The sequence below is a fragment of the Buteo buteo genome, chromosome 26 (assembly GCF_964188355.1).
Source record: "Buteo buteo chromosome 26, bButBut1.hap1.1, whole genome shotgun sequence".
NCBI classification, from domain to species: Eukaryota; Metazoa; Chordata; class Aves; order Accipitriformes; family Accipitridae; genus Buteo; species Buteo buteo.
The window spans coordinates 11,933,212-11,941,062 of NC_134196.1; positions in this window are offsets into that span (position 1 = coordinate 11,933,212).

A 7,851-nucleotide genomic window follows, 5' to 3' on the forward strand; every position below is an offset into this window, starting at 1 on the left:
AAACCAAAACCTCCAGATTATGTGGCATGTATTCACCAGACTGTCTGTGTGATGTACACTTTTGAGTTCAAGACTTTACCCCAAAGTTCAGTTGCTCTGAAGACTGCTGCACCAGGCTCTATCACCCAGGATAGACGCTTTCAGAAACCCAGGCTTAGGGGCTCAGCCTTGTCCTTATCTCCCGTTGTCTGGGTGAAAAGGGCTTCCCACTCAGCACATCGGGTGTAGGTTTTGGTGTGGCACCTACCTCTGCAAACGCTGAATGTGACTGGCACTGGGCTTCAGATTCCACTCTGAGGGCGAAGGACCTAAAAGCTGGCATTGACATCCCCTACGTGCCTAAATCGTTTTTTAGCTCTGGCTGCCACTACATAAAGCAAACGCATTGTGCTGTACTGGCCATGCAAATATGTTTGTATCAGTTCAGAGTTAGCTATTGACAGTAGCTACAGCTGACGGTGATGGGGTAGGTAGCCCAGTTTCGGCCCTGGCTCTAGCCCAGTATCTTCCCAGGTGGCAGGAACTGCTCAGGTGGAAAACCCAGGTCTCCTTCTTCCCCAGAAAAGCTGACGTCTGGGGTTTTGCATTTGCTATGCAGAGGCTTTTTTGGCAACCACTTTCTACTCTTAGAGGCTGCAGTCTGCCCGAGGTGCTCTTCAAGTTTGGATCTGATCAATTCCTTATCAATACCTAAGAGCTTCCTCAGTCCTGCTGGCAGTAGAGATTTTCCCCATTTTTGCTTATTGAAAAGTGATTTTCTTTACCTGTTTTGGTAGCCGTGCCTTTAGGAGCTGGCACCAGACAGGCCAGTTTTGTTTAAGCATAGCGCATACATAAAGTGAGGGACCAGTGGGAACTGCTCTCCTTTCCATACTAGGTCGATGGGCAGCGAGTCCTGCGACAGTTTCGCTGATGCATGGCGGCTTGCCAAAGCAGCAAGCTTTGAAGACATGCTGTAAATGGGCAGCTCTGCCTGCCTGTCTTCTCGGCAGGTGCAAACTTTAAATAGAGACAAAAATTAAGAGAAGAGTTGTCATATAGGAGAGACAGACTGCTTGATGAGAAGAGCCCTTTGCAAATGGAAAACATCTGTACACACTCAAGTTACTCATTTAGGAAGAGGGAATGCATGTTCCTTTGAATAGCTATGGGGCTACACAGCAGTGACTTCAAAAGATCTTGACACCATAGCAGACAACCACTTATTACTGAGCTTTCATTGCAGTGCAGGTATAAGGAGGACTAGTGCAGTCTCTGTACCAGAAACCAGGAGCAGAGCAGTCTGAAAACTTCTGCAACACATTTTTCCATCGTGATTGAAATGCTGAATTTATCAAAAGCAAGAGCTTCACGGAAGGGTGGCCAGCTGAAGAAATCAAAATAAATACTTTGATTGGTACACACTTTGATAATTTGCTTTGTGAAAAATTAAGAAGTCCAAAATAGAATGCAATTATAAATCTCCATATCAAGCTTCAAATTTACTTCTACTGAAGGGGAATCTTTCTGCATGCAGTTTCTAAGGGAGTGCAGATCAGCAGTGGGCAATGATTTTGCAGCTGCATAAAGCATTAGTGAGACTGGTACAGTAACAAAATATAAAGCTTGAGTATCTGTGTTTTAAAAACATGCAAGACAATTGGAGAAGCTGTTAAAAAAACAGAAGTCATTTGAGAGCATCAGAAAACAGCTTTTAGTGAGAAATGAAGGATCTTATTCTGTTAAAATGAGCAAAAGGTGACTTGCTTATGGTTCCAGTACTGCCATGGGAAAAAGCAATACTTGAAAGGCCTTGCAGTTAGGGTAGAAAAGCATAACAGGAACCAATGGCTTGAAACTGAAGCTAGGCAAAATCCAATTAGAAATAAGGGGAAAGAAATTAATAGGGACAATGGGATAATATTTTAACAAATAGTAGTGGAAATGATGGATTCAGTCTTTTTCTGTCTTCAGATCAATACCACATGCTTCTCTGGAACATGAGCTTTAGCCAAGCAGAAGTCCGTAGGATCAATACAAGGGTAGTGAAATGCAGTTTAATGGCCTGCAACACACAGAAGGTCAGACCAGATGATCTAATGGTCCCTCTGGCTTTATAATCTAGGGACAATCATGTAAGATCAAACTGTACAGGGCAGAGTAATGAAATGAGTCAGGAGTGTGTATGGCAGTCTTTGCCAGGACTACCGCGCTTCAAAATTAATAAGTATGGGACTTTCTTTTTTCTTTTGTGCCTGTCCGTCTGTTGATTTTGTTCCTCCATCAGAAGATATTTTGTGGATAGATTGCATCACTGACTGTAAACCTTCTTACAGAATTCTCTGGGTGGGGCATCACTGGGGTCATATTGGGACTTCTGTTACATTTATGATCATAATCTCCAGGTAAAAGCCTGTTTTTCAAATTCATATTTTCCATTTTTGGTCTCAAGAGAAATTTTTAAATGATTGAGGGAGGCCCATTGTCCTGGTTTTGGATTGAAATCAGGAGGCAAACCATCCATCTGTAAGAAGATACTTGGCATTCTATTTCACTGCCAATTCAAAAAGCTAAACTTTCAGGTAGCAGGTCCATGGAGCAAACTAGTGCTGCTGAACCATTCTGTATAACAAAATAGGAGCAAATGATCACTAGAGAGTAGTTCTGAATAGTTACAGTACAGAGTGCATCCTTCTTTGAGTTAAACTACTGACAGTTTTACAGAACACAACAAATCTTTTCTGTGAATTTTAGGCAGAAATGGTTGTGTAGCAGTATTTTCTTGATATTCCACAGAAGAAACAAAGAACTCTAGAATTTAACTTGAATCAATGGAGACTGCGGCTGCATGGGAGATGTGTGGTCTCATGTCTGAATAGCATCCTATGCTGTGAGGTCCTGATTCGTCTTAGGATGAGTCTAAACAAGGTAAGCAGAGGTACTTAACCACTTTTCACTAAAGGTAACCTGACAAGACAGTTTGCACACTGTGTCTCTATGATATAGAAACCAGCTGAAAGACAGCCATAGCCCCTTATCTTTTAGGTTGAGGGCTGTTCAGGTAAAGATGCTACACAGTGTGCAGGAAGACAGGGCTTCAACCAGCTATCATCGTGGCCTTCTGGTGTCACCATGTAATACTTTAGTAATTGTTTAAATAATTTTAAAACTTTTTTGCACTAAACACATTGATTGTTTGTTCACTTCTTTTTACTGAAAAGTTATTTACCTGAAGCCCTAGTAGAGAAGGTTTATGGCATGGGACATTAAGCAAACTATATCCCACACAGAAGAGTAATGAAATTATAACTTTACACAGAGCTGACCATTAATTTCAGTATGCAAAGAGCAATTTAATTTCAGTATGCAATAATCACTGGGGGTGTAACGCTACCTTTGTGAAGGATTCAGCTTTTTGTAAAAGCACCAGCTGGAAGTGATTTTCAGGTGCAAAGCTGATTAGAGAGACATGTGATTTAGCGAGCTACCTGCTTCCTGATGTGACCTTTGGCAGGTTGCTTGAGATCAGAGCCATAAAAGGACAGAGGCATGGCCGTGCCAGTTGCTCAGCTCCCAGAAGGGATTTCTCGAACCAGCTGGAGCGCATGCCTGTACTACCCACTAGGCAAACAGTTGGCTGGCTCCTGTCAATCTGCAACCCTGAGCAGGGCTGGACCTGAGTTAGGCAATGGGAAATACCGAAGATCTGAAGGTCTTCTACCAAATTGTAGCCTCAGGTTAAATATCATCAGCGCCTGCCTTCGTTTGGATGCAGGGAAATCGCCTACTCTTTTTACAGATAAGACAGAGCCAAGGGACAAAGCAATGATACCGATAGAGCAGTCAAGCAACTAGAGCACTCGGAAAACAGGAGACTCATTCAATGCCTTCTTCTACTGGAATGGTTTCCAATGTGTATACCCCACCTGTCATTTACCGGAGCCACCACAAGAGCTGTGGTCTACTTGTGGCCCGTCTCTGTCCCCCCTGTCAGAGCCGGGGCTCTGTATCACAGTGCATGCAAACTTCAAAAGCACGCGACCCCACAGCACGGTGAGAGAAGGGCCTTGCTGGGGCCAGGTCCCACCCCCAGCCCTGCTTCTGTATTTTAGCCACGGCTACTGATGCTGAATGTCCATAGAATCACTTCTAATGCAACCTCTCCTGGCTGTTCTTGAATGTCAAACGGTCACGACTACTGCCCACGGCAGTGCAGAACACACCTAGACCAAGGCAGCCTGAGGACATTGAAGGGGGGAACTTCCAAGCCGCCCCAGGGAGGAGATGACACCTCAGCCAGAGGCAGCTTGGGAAACGATCGGCACCGGGCACACCACTGCCTTCACTGGTGAGAGCGCTGGTGTCCACAGATCCCCTGATGGCTCAGCAGCTGGGTGACTCAGTCTGGCTTTTAATGGAAATAAAACCTCATAATGTGATCTGTGTGGGGATCTGTCTCTTCCTCACTCATAGCTTTTGAGCTGAACTTTCAAATATCAGCCAAAACAGACAAAGAAACATAATTTTCCAGCATAACTGAGCTCATAGGAAAAGGCAGCTGGGAAGAGGAGAGACAAGAGAGGAACTACTAGGTCTTTGACTGGTCATATTTTTTGCATTACAAGAAGTCATACAGGTTTAAAGGTACTCACGTCTTCAAAACTCTTTCCTATTCTGTGATGGAAAGTACTGTTGGATGCATTGATATGATTTGTTTTCATCCATCTCCTCTGCCAAAGGTATTGGCTTTCTATCACAAAGAATTGGCACCTTCACCCCTACCTTGCATGAAATACTGTATTTTCAAGTCTGGAAACAAATGGAAGGAAATTAATGGGAATGGTTAATTCTTAATAATATTGATGTTAAATAGAAAAATATATTTTTTTGTCCATGTATCACTCATACAAAATCGTAAATAATCAAACAGGTATTTTTGGTCCTGTAACACAATTATACAACAAAAACATTCAAGAACAGGCACTTGTACTTAAATTTAGTAGTCAATTTGTTAACTCTTTCCTGCCAGTCATAGTAGATTACCTGTGGATATAGACATAGATATAAAATCATCTTGGAGCTTATTATGATAAAAGTGTGTATGGCTGCAATAATTCATCTTATCTGATAATCAGCAAGCTTCTTTCAGCTGCTACAGCCAGGAAAGGGAATGTAGTGTCACGGTTTTGTTCTGATTAACTCACAACATGTTTACCAGCTAAGGTTTGCATTTCACTGTCAGAGGAGATTTGGTTGTTTATTTCACTGAACAAAGAATTAGCTTATTAAATGCATTACAATACTGTGTATTGATCTCATGGAAAAGATTAGCATTGACTAACAATATAGTGTATTTTTCATGTTATATATATTCCTCACATCGTGTAACAGTTTAGGATTAATATACTAATTCTGAACATTCTTGTTTCCATATTACAGAAGAGTAATTACCGTATCCAAATCACTGCCAACACCTCCCATGAAAGGGGCTTCTCCAATCTAAATCCCCACCATTTCCTCAGACTAAACCAGCACGCAGTGTCCCTTCACACCCACTGCGGCTCCCACAGCTGCCCGTCTGGTGCTGCGTCTCACTTCTCCCACCTTAGTCCATATACGCACCTCATCGCCCTTATTGTACCCCGTGCCGAAGCAGGCTCTAGCAGTCCCCTGAAGCAGAGCAGTGCCGCCTCTCTCCCTCTGACTCTTTTTTCTCTTTTTTATTTTCTGCTTCTCATCCACATGCTGGGCTCCACAACCCCTTCTGGGGCTGAATTTCGTCTAGCAAAGGCTCTGGGCTTCCAGCCCATCAGAGATCCGACTCACTTGTCTCACGTTTAACACACCGCGGCTTTTCCAGAACAGAGCCATTACATAATTCCAGCCAGCTTCCTTCAGGCAGTAAGCAGTTCAGCTGCCAAGAATACTGCGCACGTAAAACGTCAGCAAAATTAAATGAAGGTGTCAAACTTGATTCAAATTAGTTCTCCCTTGATGACTTGTAGAGAGCTTTAGTAGTAACGCAATTTACATTCAGAGACATCCTTAACCTAAAGTAAGAAAAGCCACAAGTCCCGAGTGTCGATTAAGGCCCCAGGTCCCTTCCAGCAGCAAAATGATGGTATTACGAGTCAGTAACATCTCGACTAGATGTGCCGCGTTGCCTACATAGCCTGTAGTTGATGTTGACAGGTATCTGGGCTTAGGCCTCCCAGGTCTCATGCCAACCTACAGATATTCTGCTTAATCACTTATAAATGACCCGATTTCTAAGGCCAGAAGCAATCATTGTAATGACCAAATGACCTGCTATGTGCACAGGCCATAGTATTTCAGCAAGTGACCCCAATATTAAGGTCCTGACTACCATTAAGCTCTTAAGCAGAAAGTCTCTGTACTAGAGCTGCAAGTGCAGTTAGGCCTACTAAACTTTCACGGCATGTAATACCTTATCATAGATGTTATGAATTGGCAACACATACACAATTGCCTGTGGTAGATCTAAGACAAAGATCTGAGAACATAATTTTCTATGTCTTTTTAGTTTAAGTAGACGACTAAAGGGGCCAGATGGCAATTTTGTATCACCGGGTGTGCAGCATACAAGCAGGTTCTCTGCTGCTAAACTCTCAACTTCTTTACCTCGGCCTAGAGTTCATGCCTGGGCACGTCAGTCTGTGACGCAAGACTCTTGTTTAGATTTTCCATGACTGACGATTCTCATGAGTCTGTTTTCAGAGTTCCTGTGAGTGAGTGCAGTAGTAATAGCTTCCTCATTAGAAATGTCTCTTTCTATATAACTGCTATAGATGCAAATACATACTGAGAGACATACTTTGCGATTATGGAATTAATTTTCCTCTAGGCAATAGAAAGGCCAAGACTTAAAAGCGTAAAGGGCTTTTTTTAAATGTTTTTTTTATTAAAAAGAGGTTCTCTGAGAATTTATTTCATCCCCTTCGACAAACTGTGGTGTACTGGAACTTGCTGAAAATTAAAAAACAGTAGGTTAAGAGCAAATAAATTAAAGTAACTTAATGTCCACCCGTTATCTACATTCCTATTGAAATAACTGACTTTTTCTGTTCCTCAAAAATTAACAAATATTTTTAGAAATTATCAGAACTGTGTACTGGAGTTTTTCTTCTGTGACAACTCGTTACTAATTCATGAGTGATTTGAGAAGGAAATCCTCCCACGACAAAACAAGACAGGAATAACGCAGCAGCATGTCTATCATTAGCATATCAACAACAAAAAATCTTAAGTACAAACTCAATTTAAAAAGCAAAATTAATTACACTGCACAGAGGAAATTTCTCCAGAAAGGGTCTCGAGCTTAGAGCAATCACTTTCAGCTCTGAAGTAGTTCCGCATAGCAGCAAGCTGTTATTTTGACAATTTTTCTATCATTTTTTCGGTAGCGTTGTGCCTCCATAGTCAAAAGAGGGCCAACTGAAACCTCACCACTGCACAGCCCCACAGGCTGCCTGGATTTGACGCCTTAACTTTGGACAAGGCTCTCTTCCCTCATCTCGGTACGCTGTGAGGTACCAAGGGAGGGCAACCCACAGAGCAGCCTGACTCGGGGCTCGTGAAAGTTTCTCCCCAAAGCCCCCGCTCCCTTTCTTTCCCCGGCAGCCCACTCGTTTGAGGGGACGACCGTGAAGAATCACACCCCGTGCTCAGGATGCCAGGGTCTGCGCTGGGGGCTGCCCGCACACACCTCCCGAGGGGAGCTGCCGGCAACCCGGGCCCCATCCCGACCACCCCGGGAAGGAGCAGCCTCACGCCGGCGCCCACCCCGCCGCCTTGCCCGCCCCCGCTGAGGGGAGCCGCGGCACCGACCCCACGGCCCGGGGGCTGCCGCTC